Source organism: Brachionichthys hirsutus, chromosome 19 (assembly GCF_040956055.1).
Source record: "Brachionichthys hirsutus isolate HB-005 chromosome 19, CSIRO-AGI_Bhir_v1, whole genome shotgun sequence".
Classification (NCBI taxonomy): domain Eukaryota; kingdom Metazoa; phylum Chordata; class Actinopteri; order Lophiiformes; family Brachionichthyidae; genus Brachionichthys; species Brachionichthys hirsutus.
Genome location: NC_090915.1, coordinates 8,554,953 through 8,571,668, shown reverse-complemented (window position 1 = coordinate 8,571,668; position 16,716 = coordinate 8,554,953).

The window sequence follows — 16,716 nt, the reverse complement described above, 5'->3', positions numbered from 1 at the left end:
CTCTTCACTTTAAATCATTTTAATCAATTATTATTTTCTAGTACGAGAAGTAGAACTATATAGATGATTATTTGTTTCTGCACATTTTGGACTGTCTTAAAAGCAGTGGATCCATGTGGCTTTTAAGGTGTGGCAGGATGTTTGCTCTCTAACTGACATCAAATAACCTCGCAGTATTTTTGTATTTACTTTATATCTTTATGACGCTGTAAAAACATAATTTCAAAGTTGGCTCAAATGTAAAAAAAAGGTGTCTGTCATTTCAATAAACAGCCAAATATGCTTGGAAAAAGTGGTTTGGGTTTATATTACATTATGCTACTAAACTTAATGATTGTCAATTCAACAACAACGAACCCTTCAGACTCTTTTTTTTAAACTTTTTCTTTTATTTATTAAAGAGAGACATTGTTGTCTTCAGAGGAATTGCAACCACTCTGGAATCACTTGGTATATCTTTTAATTTTATTCAATTTTGTTGTATGATACGTTTTCTACTTCATACTTGTATGATACGTTTTCTACTTCAACATAACCTCCTTGACGGAGGCAATCAGCTGGAAAGAGCAATACAAGGAAATAATAATTGAATGATCCAAGACTTGTGCTTCAAGCAAGTTTAATAAGTACTGTACATTTTGAATAAAACAGATTTTCATAGAATAACATTATGATGCTGCTACTATTACTATAACAATAGTGATTTCTATTCAATGATGAGGGGCCCTGGACGATCATTTGAACCAGGCGTGATCCTTCAGGGTCTTCAGGCTCGGTCTGTCTGCTGGTTGCTTGTTGAGGCAGGACAGGAGAAGTTTTTGGCAGTCTGGACAGGCGAACACAAATCACATTTAGTATAAACGTGTCTTCCGTGTTTCTAATTGTGCTGAAATCTACGGCGTTCTTGTGACTTACCGTGTGAAAGATTAACATTCATGCAGAAATCGGAATGGACGATTTCACTGGGGTCCTGGAAGGGGAAATCTTGATGCAACAGCAGAAACGCCACCAGACCAATCTGCCACACGGAGGCCGGCTCAGCCCGGTACCGTCCATCCCGGAACCACTCAGGGCCGGTGTACATTTTGGTTCCTACGGCCACACAGAGAACAGAATAATGGTGAGGGATGAAGGAAGAGGCCACAAAAAGCGCGGGGCTGAATGAACGATGCCTACCATGTAATGTAGTGAAAATCTCCTTATTCAAGAAGTCCCCACATCCAAAGTCGATGATCTTGATCTTTGGACCATCAGGACCATTCGTGTACAGGATATTATCAGGCTTAATATCCCGATGAAACACTCCCTTGGAGTGGATCTCGCTGAGGGAGTCCACCAGCTGTTTGACAATGATCTAAAGAAGAGTGAAAATAGATATAAACCACTGTGACATTGGGAATGTGGACATATTTAGACCTGGAGCTGCGCCTGCCATCAGCGACTTACTTTGGCCTCACACTCCTGCATTGTGGAGTCCAGTGAATCGATATAATCACACAAATCCATACTGGGGACTGGCCTCTCCAGGACGAGGATCAGCTGATCGCTCAGGTGGTACCAATCGAGCAGGTCCACAACTCCACGAGTGCCTCCGTTTGCCCTTAGCTTCAGCATCAGCGCCACCTCCATTGGGACCAACCTTCTTTCTGCGTCTTCAAACTTTAAACAAATAGCGACAGAGGAACATCTAGTTGTTTTTTTTTATGTTTTAAACAAGACAAGTGGCTCCTCTGTGGTCAGATTGTGATAATGTCAAGAAATGTTTTCAAAGGACCAAAATTATGTTGATAATTGCTGGTAGGAAAATGAAGAACTTACCATTCGAATGCGCCTTGTGTCACAACAAATATATTTTATAGCCACCTAGGAGACAGAAACACAGACATTAATTAGCTTATGCTATGTACAGAGTGGATGCGTCAGTGATGCATGATGTGTGTGAGGCTTACAGGCAGCTTGTCATGTTTGCGGTAGCCGGCAAAGACCGATCCGAAGCCTCCTTGACCAAGCATTTCCCCCTCTGCATACTTTGCTTCAAAGGCAACTAACAACAAAACAGGAACAGGAAGCGTTTGATTAGACTCAGTTTCTATGGATTGAACCGAGACACAGATCCTAGAGTCAGTATTTATTTAACGTTCACTCTTCTTTCCGAGATGAACCCAAGGAGTGAATCAGACAGCCCTTTAGACATTTTGGGGCTGACATTGGTTTTCATAGGTATAAACGGTTCTCCTGGAGAGCAAACTAACCTCTGGTATTAGTGCGAGCGTTGGTCTCTGAAAAGGTGGTGCCGTATCTGAAGGAGGGGTTCTGGCGACTGGGAGCATCAGAGGGATGTTGGCTCTCTCTCCTTCCATCTCTCTTATGGTCTGTTCTTTTCTTCTTCTGTTCTTTAAAAACATCTGGAAGATTTCAGTGATATGAATATATCAGCAAGTCTGCCAGTCTCAGATAACAGACACATTTCTGTCTGAAACCGACCTGTTGTAGAAAGTGGACCAATATACACCACACTGCTCTGACTGGAGCTCCTGTGGGGACTCTGATTCTTCCTCTTTTTGGAGGGTCTTTGGGGGCTCTGGTCAGCTGCTCTCTTGACACCCACCTTCCCCTGAGCAACTCGGCAGGATCCAATTTGGAGCTCTACAAAAAAATCATCAAAGATAATGTTTGCTGCATGCGATGAAAGTAATCTGTTATCACACCCGATGCGGAGCCCAGCTTGACGTCAATTCTGAGCTGGCAGAAAGAATAGTCACATAGTTTCAGAAACAGTGACATCATTTTAATTATATTATATATTATACAGGTTTGGGGAACAAATCTACTAAAATGTCTACAAATATAATGTAAATATAAAAAGACCCAGGAAACCGGTTCAAAAGGAAAGACCTTTAACCACCAGGGGGCACCAAAGAGCTTTACAATACTGTGATTGAATGCTCGTGACACTGAGGTTTGATTTTCTTGTTTACTAATTGCTTATATAGCTGTTCGAAAATTTTATTTTTTACGCTGTTGCCATGGCAATGCCCAAAATGTCCCATATTATCCCAATACAGATTTGACTAAACTGAGCAATGGGCAGGGCGCATCACGGAAAGGTCAGCGGAGTTGTGAATAATCTAACATTACCGATGGTATAATAGAAAATGTTCACGTGAGAAAAAAATTAATTGGCCAAAAAAGAATTTGAAGAAATAATAAAGCAGTTTATGATGCATATTAGTCGTATTTTAATTTCAAAATGGCACCAGCTATGCCCTGGGCGTGCTGCTAAACAGGTCTGCATGTTGTATTCCACGTACAGCCTGCCAGTGAACCAGCCTGACCCACAGATCAGACGGTAACTCGTCCTCTTTCCCGTCTACTCACCCGGCCTAACTCGCGGTAGCAGGTTCTTCTCGGACGCCGAGTTGAGAGCTTCAGGTATCTGCAGCTTGGCGTCCACGCTGAGGCCATGCTTTGGGGTCCGGGGCACAGCAGGGCGAGTCGGGGCGCCATTTGGTTTGTGTGGCGGGGGTCCAGGCTTCACGCGGCTGCACACTGGGAGCTTCACACTAAAGACGCAACAGAGCTAGTATTAAACTGCTGAATGAGGTCCCAGGAACAGAAAGCAACCAACATTAAACTGTATTTCACCACCTGCGTTGTACATATTATGTGTCTTCTTTATGTATTGTGAATTTGTATCAATGGAGTAATTTATTTGTATTTTTATTTGTATTGTTACATGTCAATGATTTACGTACTAAGGTCTTTCAACAGAAACAAGACTGAAAGGGCTTTTTTGAAATGCTCCTCTTAGACAGGATGTTTGACTGTACTTGTACTGTAATACATGCTACTGTTTGACTGTACTTTGTACTGCTATAACATCTATGTAATAAATATATGCATCGTTATTATCCCCAAAATGTTCTGATTTTTGAGCACAACTTGCTGCCTTCACAGTAAAAGCATCTCTCAGGGAAGCTGCTAGCTAGCTACAGGCTAACACACAGTCTCCATCAGCGGCTTATAAACACTTTACAGTTTACGAAAACTGTCAAATCCAGTTACAAATTTTACTTTGTCCTACCAGCTGAGCCTTCTTCTGCTCCAGTTCCAGTTCAATCTTCTTCTGCTGAAGATCCAGGAGAGGACGCCGAAACACAAATGTTTTTTGAGCGTGAGCTTTCAGTTTCACCCCCCAGTGCAGAAAAAACACCGCAACTGTTGATCCAACGTTCCAGGACAGGATCGATATTAGACTTTTGTTAAAATCACCAGAAGTATTTGACTAATCACCAGAAGTATTTGACTCATCACCAGAAGTATTTGACTCATCACCAGAAGTATTTCATTAGTCAAAGTTATGAATGCATTGTGGCAGAAACACATTTTAATAAGGAGGTTTACGACTTGTTCTTTGAGGCCCACAAATATTTCTATTTCAATATTTAATTAACTAAGAAACTGATGCCAAAATGGCACAGAGTAGGTTCTCCTGACATGTTTATTGAGTCTTCCTGTCGCTGTCCATGCTGCCCACTTGTAGACCAGATCATAGAAGATACCTTAAGCCAGTGGTTCTCAAATGGGGGTGCCACGTACCACTGGGGGTACTAGAAGGTACGTTAGTTAAATATATATATATATTTAAAATAACAAATTTAAAATCCTTTATAAAATATATTTATTGAATAAAAGTACCATAAAATATGAATGCAAGTTCAGAAACTGAACATCATATCAAATAGTCAACGTCACACCAATTATTGAGGGCGAGAAGAAAAAAGCAACATAAAGTAATAAGTAACTAGTTACTTTTGGCAGGGAGTAATAAGTAAAGGAATGTAATTACTTTTTCTAGCAAGTAACTAGTAATAAGTAATATAATACTGATTTTGAGTAACTTGCCCAACACTGGATGGGACTAGGGGAATAATGAGCAAATAAATTGAAAAGCCCGTTCAACTGGTTTGCATCTCCCCAGTCCTGGTGGAGGCTGATCTCCAGAAAGCCCTCACATTCGGCTGCAGCTGTTCCTGCAGTTTCCTCTGGAGATGTCCTCTCCTCTCCCTCCCTTATTTCATGTCAGAGATCCCCCTGTATGCTCTGCAGTTGCTCGTTGTCCCCTGATCATCAGGGCTTCACTGTCATGCAGCGATTGTTGTTGGGTTTCACAGTGTTCTCCGTGCAGAAGTTCATGCAGTCTGTTGTGTCGAAGCAGCCCCTGAAGAAGGGCAGGAGGGAGCGTAAGTGAAGATGAAACAGAATGATAGTCATTCCTATTCTCTTTATACTCCTTAACCCACAGACACCGTTAAAAGCCTTGCTATAGAGGAGCATGTTGGAGCTGGAGATGCTCTGGAGGAATGTTTGACAAGAATGATACCATTTTAACAATACGAGCCTCCGAGACCTCTGGAACAGGACAGGTGGATAAGAGGCAAACATCTGGATATAAATATTAGGCATCATTGATTTGTTTTATTTATGAGAGCTTTTACTTTAGTTTTAAACTAAAGAATCAATAACTGAGGAGTTACTTGGACAGTCTATCTCACTTAACACAAGGAGCCATACTACCGTCCATGCAAAATGGCCTGGAGCTGTTTACCAACAAGAGGCGAATGAAGTTATGTACCTCAGCATAAATTAAAACACAAAGTAAACAATGCGAACAACAACTCTTTCCGACTTCTGGCCAAGTTCGAGTTTATGTGTTGAGGGGAGCCCTTAGGGCCAAAACACAACAAAGACGGGAGAAAATCACACTTAAAAGGCATGTGCTGAACACTTTTACATCTTTCAGCAGCATCTAAACACAACTGAGCACAACTTGGATTTCACAATCTATTCCGTAAATTCTTGAACATCATTAGAGAGGACAGGAAACAGAAGCAAAAATAAGTGGTGGAGAGTCAGAACAGCAAATCTGTATCGGCCAAATGGCAGAATTGGAGCCAGCGGTTAGGTGTTTATAACCAAAATAGCCTGCAACCCCTGAGTTTGAGTCACTCCCAGCATAATTCACATAAAGAAGCTGAAGGAAAAGAGAGTTTGGGTGAATACGCATTCAGGGAGTGCTATACAATGAGTAATTAGCCATGTGACACAAGCATGCAAATTAATTTAACTCAGTCAGTGTTTCCCCTTGGGTGCCATTATAAATGATGACATAAATGTACGACTAATTAATTACCTGTCACTTATATGTATTCATGCAAATAAAGGGCTTAATCACCACTGATTCAGTAGAAACAAACAGCAAAGGCATCAAGCTTGATTATTTGAATATGACAAAATATTACAACGTGGACTGATGAGGATTTGAAAGACTGTTCGGTATAATTTCTCATCTGTGATTTATCTGTAATATATTTGTTCTTAGAAGTCATTAAGAAAAATACAGCTGCATAAATGTGTTTTCTTGTTTTATATGCCATTGAATAAGGTTTGGTTTGGGACTACATCCGTAAGAGCCAACAATTTGTCAAGTGCTGATGTTTCTCCATTAGAGGAAAATTAAATCAAAGCCCAGTTCTTCTGGATGAGACCCAAAAGAGCGTGACGAAGCGTCACCGTGTGACAGGCTGGGAATGGAACCGGAAAATGGAAGTAAAAACTGTTCATTCCCATCTCCAAGCCCGACATTTTATAGATTGGTCAACCACACACGATAACTTCTTACTACGCCCTTCAATCAAACATTTCAGTTATCACTATTCAAAATTATTACCAAAGAAAGAACAACTAAACACAATCTAAACATGATGTAATTGCATTTTGACTTTTAAATATACGAGTTTGAGACCTACTGAGTTACATTTCACTGCAGTTGCGGCTATATTTTTCTGCATTTTCTGCAACTAAGGCAGATGGACAGATTGCCATGGCAAACAGGAGCATCTTAGCAGAGGGAGACAGACGAGGGTCAGACAAGGACAGAAACAAGCAGAAGCTATTACTGAAACACTGAGGGGACATGTCAGTTGGGTTGTCAAATGATTATGGACTATGCCTGAGCGTGCGCACACACACACACACACACACACAGTATCACTCCAGAGTTTTAATTCTGATAGTTTTAATCCTGATAAGCATTTATATTTAGCATTGTAACTCATTCAGAAATCTCAGTGGAAGTGAAGACTTAATGAGAAAATAATTAACCTAAGCATATGCAAATTAATTTACATAATTCAGATTCTAAAGAAAGAATTAGAAATTTCCAGAAGTTTGATTGTTTTTCTTTTCCACATTATGGAACTTCTTCTTCTTCTTCTGTTTCTTTCGGCTTGTCCCGTGAGGGGTCGCTACAGCAAATCAACCAAAATGTTTCCAACATCAATTAAAAAAAAGAAGTGTCATGAAAGAATATATGATTATATCACAACAGCACAGTTGATTCATTTTTGAGATGTAAATGACTGTTCAGTCCTAATAACATTTGCATTTAGATAGAGTTTGGTGCACATTTTAGCGGTCACATGATTACATAAAATGGAGTGTGTATGGTTGGAGGGTGCCGGGCGGTTGGGGGGGGTGAGGTGTTGGGTGCCGGGCCGGCCTGCTGTGCCCCGTGCCGCTGCTCTGGCCTTGGTTTCGTTGGCTGTGTCGGTGACTGTCGCTCTAGGCAGGGCCCTGGGCTGGTTCTTCTGCGTGTGGGTTCTGGTGGGGCCCCGGGGGTCGTTCTCGGGGTGCTGTGGCGGCTTGGGGTGATCTGGGGGGGCTCGTGTTGCCGTTGTTGGGCGGAGGTTAGGTGGAGGTTTCATGAATGCCAGGTCCACCACTCCAGCACCTATTGAAACTCGATTTGAGAGTTAACGCCGCCCACCGATCTCTGGGGGGGGAGTTGAAATTGAAATTGAAATTTATGGATTCATAAATCAGTTAAAAATACACTTTGATTCACTTTTACGTTTCATGGTTGGTGTATAAAGAGACCAAGAACAATTTAGAACCTTTTGATGATGATCCGGATCATGTGGATCCAGGAATTGTATAATACATGACCGGGTTATTTATTTATTTATTGTTCCTTGGCGGAGATTTGCGCTCTCCGAGTGTTTTTTTAGTTCCATCTGTTTTCTTTGTTTTGCATAATATCTCCTGTATCCTGTGAATAAAGGGCTAGTTGGAGTGACTGGATTTGTTTATCTCACTTCACACACCAGCAGCAGAGATTGAACTATGGGATGTTCGGTAGCCAAACAGATTTGTCGATGTTTCCTGTTGCTGACTGGACTTTTCCATCATCCAAAATCCAAACAAAAGCCTCCAGTCAGAGTCTGTGATGAAAATGGAGGCTGACATTTCTAGACAGATGGAGAATGGAGAGAAAAGCTCTCCGAACACAAGTCCATGATCGTAACCTCACGATCCAGGACAGACTACCTGTCTCAATCTCATTGCATACAAAGGAAGCTTGAAAATATTATTACATGAGTAAAACAAAAACAAAAAATAACCCGCAACAGCAGACAAGTTCACTTTTTAAGCATATATTTTTTTTCTTATAGAGTTCTTCAGATAGAGCATGCATTAGCCAAAAGCCTGTAGTTTGGATGTATAGGCGTGAAGGACTGAGAATGTCATAGCATCCATTTAGATAGACCCGGAAGATTCCTCAAACGGCAGCCTCCACCATTAGAGTACCAACACGCGTGAAAGAGGCATGTGTGATACTCGTTTTCCAGCTTTGAGAAGCTTCTAAACGAGTAATGCCGGTGTAATAAGTATGAGGTTATGTCATGTATTAAATATTCTATTCTAGATTTTTCTTGAAATCTTCATGGTACACAACACAACAAACATTTAAATTTTTGTTCTGAGTGGTTCTAAGTGATATAAATTTTAAGAAAAGTTAAGAAAACTTTGTAAAAAGGCATGTTTGACCTGCTTTCTCTGCACTGTACTCACTTGCAATTTCAATATTGTAGTATTGAAATCACTTTCAATACTACAAAAATGTATCGCCTCCATGAAGAAAAAAAAAAAGAGAACAAAGTTAAAGTAAGCAATTGAAGTAAAAGCAATCAATTTATAGAAAGATGGATGCCCCCCCTTTTGTATTAGATGGAGAGCACTTACGTGTCACTACATCACCCATATGAATCTGAGTGGCATTCCAGCCCTTGCTGATGCAGTTTGCATATTCACTATAATTCAAGTGGGAGAATTTGGAAAAGCAAGCACATCTCAACTTTGATATGACCTCACTGAACCTGAATGCATCTCAAAATGATTGCCGCCCCAATAGAGCATGTAGAAAAAAGGTTGTATACCACTTGCTGTATTTTCCTTGAATCTCATTTCAAGTCAGATAAGTCATCTTCCGATATATGCTTTCTAGAACATGCATGTTGGAGACATCTGTTATTCATGGCTAAAGAAGATATAAATTCAAATTCAAACAAAGTGGATACCCTTGATGTTGGACCATGCAAGCTTCACTTCAAGAAACTATTGATAGTTTTTAGTAAAAACAAATTGTTTCATGCCCTTCCATTTAACTTTTTTTTGTGGCAAAGCATTTGTGGAACCCAAACATGTTGTTTTTTGCCCCAATATTGAGTCATATGTGCTGTTTTCCAAAATTATATCTCTTGTTTCACCTAAAAGCAAATTTCAGGCCCATGCAGCCAGCACACGGTCGACATCAACAGCAATGTGTAGAATGAGCTCTGTCATGTTCAATGATGAAATTTAGAACCCAAGGAAGCAGAAGCTTGCACTCAAGGTACGTCAAATGTTTTAATAACGCGTTTAAGTTTAACCCTGAAATAAGGCGTGGACGGGCCATAAACTAAGTAGTGATAGAGCAATACAATACTAAGAGCATGGAACGAACTGGCGGAATGACCAACATGCACGAAGTTGCCCAAGATATACAGGAGAACACAGAATGGCTGGAACAGGCTGGAACGCATGCACACACAAGATGAAGGTATTCTGTCATTGGCTAGTCTGAGGAGCCAGAACCATAAAGGGTGATGTGATGAGTAGGGATGCAGGTCAGGTGTGACTAGTTGGGGTGATCTGCCAGTTCGGTCTCAGCTGCAGCTGAAAGGACAATCACAGGAAAATGGGTTTAATTAGGATCCAACAAACTGGATCACAACAGAGATCAACCACAGTGCTCAATGAAAGGCAGAAATGTTACCAGTAGATATTCATTTAGTGTCTCTCATATTAATATATATTTTTTAAGAACAAATGCTTATATTCTAGAAGTCATGTTTGTTTTATTTGTCAATTTTACCAAAGTGAGAAAATGTAAACTGCAAGTTTGTCAATGGGCTGATCAAATCCCATACCAGAGCTCTAGGGAGTTAAACTTCAACTACAATGAGTTGCTGTTGAACTCGGCCGATTAAGAAAATCTGAATTTTAATTAATTCAGTAATAGAAACTCCTATCTAGTTTTACATCGCAGATGAGCCAGACTCAATAAATCTGAGTATCATCAGCCGGGGGAGAGTTAGACTTAAGGCACACCGGCTTTTGAGTTGGGCTTAGAGTATGCCATGATCTCTGTTATTGAATGCTGCACCAGGGTCCATCAATAGAAGAACCGATGACGAATGTGAATCAATTCATTAGTTTAGTGGAACAATTAGGGATAAGGAATGAAAGACTAAAGTCAAGGTCTAATCAAAATGGGTCTAAACTAAAGTCTTTCTAGGAATTTTGAAAAGGGCCAGTCTGGTTATTGAGACACCTCAGATTTACGGCTCTCTAAAGAAATGGTTTTGTGCAGCAGTCTTGAAGATAGTATTGACAAATAAAACACTTGAGAAAAGTCAAACTAGCATACTCAATGTTCCCACAAGGAAAAAGTGAAACGGATTTCAATAGCATCATATCCATCAGAACCCCACCATCCATTCATTCACGACCACGGAGATGAAAGTGTCAGCTTCACAGCTCAGCAGCCGGGATAATATATGGTAAAACCTCTGGAAAGCATTTTCATCCTTTTACCATTTGGAGAGAGAGAGAGAGATTGTGTGAGGCGAGCATGGGAGGGAAGCAAGGATTAAGGAGACATGACAGAATAAATAATACAGGGGAGGAGGTGTCATCAAGGCAGCAGTAGACACTGCATTCTATATGTTTGTAATGTTTATTTATTCATTTGTTTGTTCTCTTTGTTGTTTATATCTTTCACTCCGCCAAGGCGGTTATGTTTTTGACAGCATGTGTTTATCTATCTGTCTCTTTGTTTGTTTGTTTGTTTTTGTTGGCAGGATTATGGAAAAACTGCTGAATGGATTTTGATGGAAAAATATCAGAAGATTGGGCTTGGTCTAATTTAGATTAAATTTGAAAGTAATAATAATAATAGTAATAATAATAATAATAATAATAATAATGAAAGTGATCCGGATACCGGTCTGCATATAAAAGAAAACGAATATTATATCCAGATTTTCCCATTTACTTATAATGGAGGCTTTCTGAAAAAAAAAAATCATATCTTGTCATGAAGGGGTCCAATATGCACTATCATGAAAATGTCTTCTGGACCTGATTCAGAATCAGGTCAGGAAAAATATAAAACGTGTGTGTGCCTTGGAGGAGTTTTGCCCTCCCTGAGTGCTTTTCTATTTGTTTGTTTGTTCATTTGTTTGTAGCAGAAACACTCAATACCACATGGTTAATTTACAAAACCCAGAGATGGAGGGTTTCAGCAGGAGGAGAGACACTCCTGATACACCCTTGTCACGCACGTCGAAACTGTGCTGACAAACGATCCTTCGGCTACTGATGAAAGTTGAGGAAATAAAAGATGGAGATCAAGGATGGAGAGAAACAGTGAAACATTGGGATAGTGTGTGAATAGAGAGGCACCAGTCGTTTCATTAGCGACCCAACGGGAGGTACTTTAGGCTTCAGAGACACCGGCGATTCAAGTTTCAATAAACAAACAGCCAAATGCATCTTTTACTAAGTACCCTTTGTTGAGTATCGAGATTTTTTGTTGTCCAGGAAACCCTCATTCTGTGTTGCTGACTAAATCGCAATCAATATATCCTTTGCAGAAATGCTTTTCATAACAGATTCATTGTGTCATGTCTATGCAGTGCCATTTTTAAGACCTTTAGCCTTGTGTTGTGTGCTCCCGTCTTACATCGAGGTGGCAATTAACATGAACCAAAACACTGGATGAAGACAGGATGAAGACAGAGACACAGTGTCCAAGCCTGGCACAGCATGTCTCATTACCTACTCATTTTGTCAGGAGGGCTGACGGTGGGGGTGTCGGCGAGGACGTAGCGGGGCGAGACGAGACGGAAAGGAAAAATGAGACAGACTCGCAGAGAATACAAAAAGGTACAGCCGTTAAAGTAATTGAGAAGGAAAGTTGTAGGGGATGAAGAAATACAGCTCAGTGCGTTTCACAAGGTTGTGCAAAGGGGAAAGAGTAAGGAGATAAACAACAAACACAGAGACACCAGGTTCAGCTGAGCAACAGCAGCAGCAACAATGAGCAGAAAGACACATCAAGACAAATTGCAGTGCCGCTCTGTTGCCTATAGGGGAAAACTGTAAAACAGCGCAAATAGCAATAATTCTCCTCTCTGTCTGTTTTAATGGGTACCCATGAGTCAAACACAATGTAGTGTATTTACACATGCAGAAAGCAGTGTGTTGTCCACGACCAGTGGAAGTGTGAGAGGTAGTGTTTTCTACTAACCAGTTTATTTCTTCAGCAGAGGAGAATCTGTTTTTCCCTGTGGCCAATGATTTGTATTTGTTTTTTTTCATGGTGAGGCAATTCGAACAGGCAGTTGACTGGCCTTTGGTGGAGGTAGAGGGTCGACAGGCTGCCATATTTACTCGTTTAGTATTAGTCATGAGTAACCACACACACACACACACACACACACACACCTACACACACAATACCAGCAGGAGATGAGTATGCATCTGAAAAACTATAATTCCCCTGACTGACTTTTCACCAACAAAGGTGAAATCTCTTAAACACAGTAGCCTGAAGCGACGCTGTCCCATAAAGAGTAGTCTCAATTGGTCAGTATATCAGCAACAATCAATCAATCAAAGCAAATTATTCATGAGGGACTTGTTAAAGTAAAGACTTTGTGTTTACTGACAGGAAAAAACCTCCTAAACCCCTCATCTCATTTTGTATGAAGACATACATGTAAATGCTTAAACTCTCTAATTAAGGATATTATAATCTGAGTACATACATTAATGATCTTTTTCTTTATCAATTGTTCAGCTGTTCTCCTGAAGAAAATAGGACATGCGGCACTCACACATCGTTTTTTATTCAGTCCTTGTCTTCCTCTGTTTGCTTCCTAATTCCTCCCCTTGGTGGTTCGCTTCATTTCTGTATTTCATTTCACTCTCTCGTCTCCACCCCACCACTTCAAATGTAACTTTATCCCACCCAACAGAACGATTCTGTTTATTTTTATTTGATCTTTTTTTCTATTCTCTGGTTTCGCTTCTCACAAAACTAAGACACAACATTTAATGAAAAGATTTCTCGTGAGCACATGAAGGCGTTTGAACACTGCATTAATTCAAGCTATGTCCCGTATAAATCTGGATCGCGTACTGGGAATCATTGTGACATTGCAGACAAAAAAGGGAGACAAAACAATTTTCCACTCTTAGAGGACAAATGGGACAAAAATTACACAGAGGTGTTTGCTTTGGCATAATAAAAGTGGAGCAGCACACCACACCATCTGGAATGAATTTATTTAAACAGGTCTCTAATAACTATCAGTATGCAAAATAGGTACTTAACATTTCATAAATAATTAACTTGGGCCTTTTACTTTTCCACAAAAAAAGAAACTTTTCCATAAAATGTTTTTATCTTCAATCGGCCTTACAAGTAACTTCTTGATGTACTTCTTTGCTGCATCGCACTATAGATGTAGAATTTTAAACAGCAACATCAAGCTTGAACTTTATAAAGGATGAATATTGCTGTTCTGTACCACTAAAACAGAAATGCAGCTGTCCTTGTGAATTTGTGTCAAACGTTCTGCTTTTCAGGCAAAATAAAAAAGATCAGATCAAAGGATGTGTAAGGGTTTGTACTTATTGTGTTGGATTGTCATAAATATGCATGAAAATGTGACCAATATTTGAGTAAAAATTGCAACAGTAGACATAGACATTCTAATAAGCCAGTTTCTAATGCATTTACCCTCAGGAGGACTTGTTTTCTGAAGTAAAGTACCTCATTACTCAAAACCAAAAACCTATGTACCCTATATACATAGTGGATGCAGTTGATAATCCACTGTCTGCCTCAAAATTGTGACTGAACAAACAGCGATGGAGCATCGCTGCATGGAAGAGTTGATATTTAATAGGTATAGATGAATATCCTCTTTATATTTATTTCATGCTTGAAGTCATTTTCACACTCCCTGCCATTTTCCTTTAACTGACGCTGCTGATGTGAGTTCAACTGTTTAACCATAAAGCAACCAAAATTCCTTCAAGAAGTTTCGGTAAAAGTTCAAGCAGGCTGTTCACGTTTCTCAAAAACACAGACATGTTAAATGTGTGTGTTTCATTGCATATTTTGTCAACAATTCCACAGTACCAGTCAGCGCGGAATCCAAATCTGGAGGAGGGAATGGCAGCTGCAGCCATTTCTGCGTCAAGAATACTAAAACCGGAAAAAGGAGGTCAAGGAGTAGCGGTTGTTAATACTAATTAATGTGCCAATTCTTGCCACTACTGTATGCTAATAATATTTATTTAACAAAATATGATCTGTCTGAGGGATTCCAGGAGGAAGATAATTGCTTTCACTTCTGTGTCAGCAGGAGGACTCGTATGTCATGTAACTAACAGGAGTGACAGTATTCAAAACACTTTTTTCAGTTCAAAACTACGACTATCAAGAAAGTGTTAGTTACAGTAAAAAAAACAAGTACAGTTTTATATAAAGACTTTGGAAATAGCTAGAAGGAGAAGAGCGTGAGGATGAACTTTGTTGGTATCAGTCACATTACTCACACTAACAATGCAGGTAAACTCATGCTATTTTGGTGACGTTTGCATCAGTCGCTCGAGTAAATGAAAGTGAGTGCTCACTGAGAAGGCGGCATCATATATCTGGAATACGGAGCCGTGAAACGTAAAGAGCACAACAGAAATACGTGCAAATTTGTGAAATATAATCTAACAACAATATTAGATCTCCATCATTATGACACAAGTAGCTGTGATTCTAATTACATTTGAATTATCCATTACGTACATTAGTGCTTCTCAGATGCATTCTTATGGTTTTTAAGCCTTTTCCTCCAGCTATGATCCCACCAGTGCCAGGTGGACTTGAAAGCAATTACAAAAGAGCATTTTTATTCACACTGGCGAGTAGGCATGTACTTTCATACAGTGAGTATTTCATTGTGAGCACAAATACAAGGCCTTAATGCTGAATCAGTGTCTTATGGGCTTTTGTGTTTGTGTGCATGAGACAGTCTGCACATGTGACTTTTAAATAAGGCTTTATGATAGATGCTGCTGTCATTACTCTGATGCTTGCACTGCAGCTTTTCAGTTTATAACTTGTCGTAACACTTGCCCTCCTACATTGACTGAAATATCAGAGTGTCATGGTATTTGGTATATTTCTGCTTGTAGCATGCATAATGGAGCAGAGTTAAGGATTTATTTATACTGACATCAAAAGCAATTAAATCTGCGCTCCCCATCTTCAATAGTAAGAGGTGTGTCTTTTGGAATATGCATCAGTGACACCATTTAGTCATAAATCAGCTTTTGACAGGGGCAGCTGCCATGTCGCCAAAAGGCAGATGCAAATGACACAAGGAAATAGACAGTTGGTTAGAGCGCGACGGGGCGGCATGTGAACCTTTTTTTATTATACAGTACATGTTGTCACAGTTTTACACTTCTACAACAACAAGGAGAACAACTTCCACCGCCTTCTGCCTCACTTCTCCTGAACACCAGCAGCTGTTTATTGAACAGAACAGTTTTATCAGATTGTTGCAGCAAACTTATTAAGTATCATTACTGTGTGCTCATTTATTACTACTGTTTGTGTCCTGTGGAACATTTTGCTATTGCCTATTCACCTCCGCCTCCTTGAACACCATCGGCATGAACTCGATCCGAACATGCGAGGTAGGCCCTGTCACCCTCACACCTGTGTCTGACCTAATGATTATGTAGCTAAAATAAAAGTTCCGAAGTCTGGCGACTTGTCTGCCCAGTGCTGCTATAGTAATATTAGCTGTGGCATGTAAGATTTTGCATCCTGTGGTTAGGATTCGGCTCCGTACAATTCCGTTTTCTTCTTCTTCTCTTTTCTCCCATTGCCGTCTGTATTTTAACAAGTGCTGGAAGCAACGTGATAGCAGGGCAAATTTATTGTTTTAATCAATAGTGCTTTTCAATCTCTTTCCAAAATGCATTCTTCTTTTGTAGCCTGGAGCAGATGCTACCTCTGTTGCCTCTGGGTCCAGACAGAGCCGAGGGACCGTCGCTCCACACAAACACCATTAAATCCCCCTTCAGCTCTCCTCTCATCGTCCCATTCATGCCCTGCCCACTTCCATTCACAACTTAATTTTCTTCTCTCCTTCTCTCGACACTCTCCACTACAAGTGCTGAGCGGTGGACTCACATCCTCCTTATTGGCTCTTCTGTATAACCCACAGCAGCATCCTTCTCCAATCCACACAA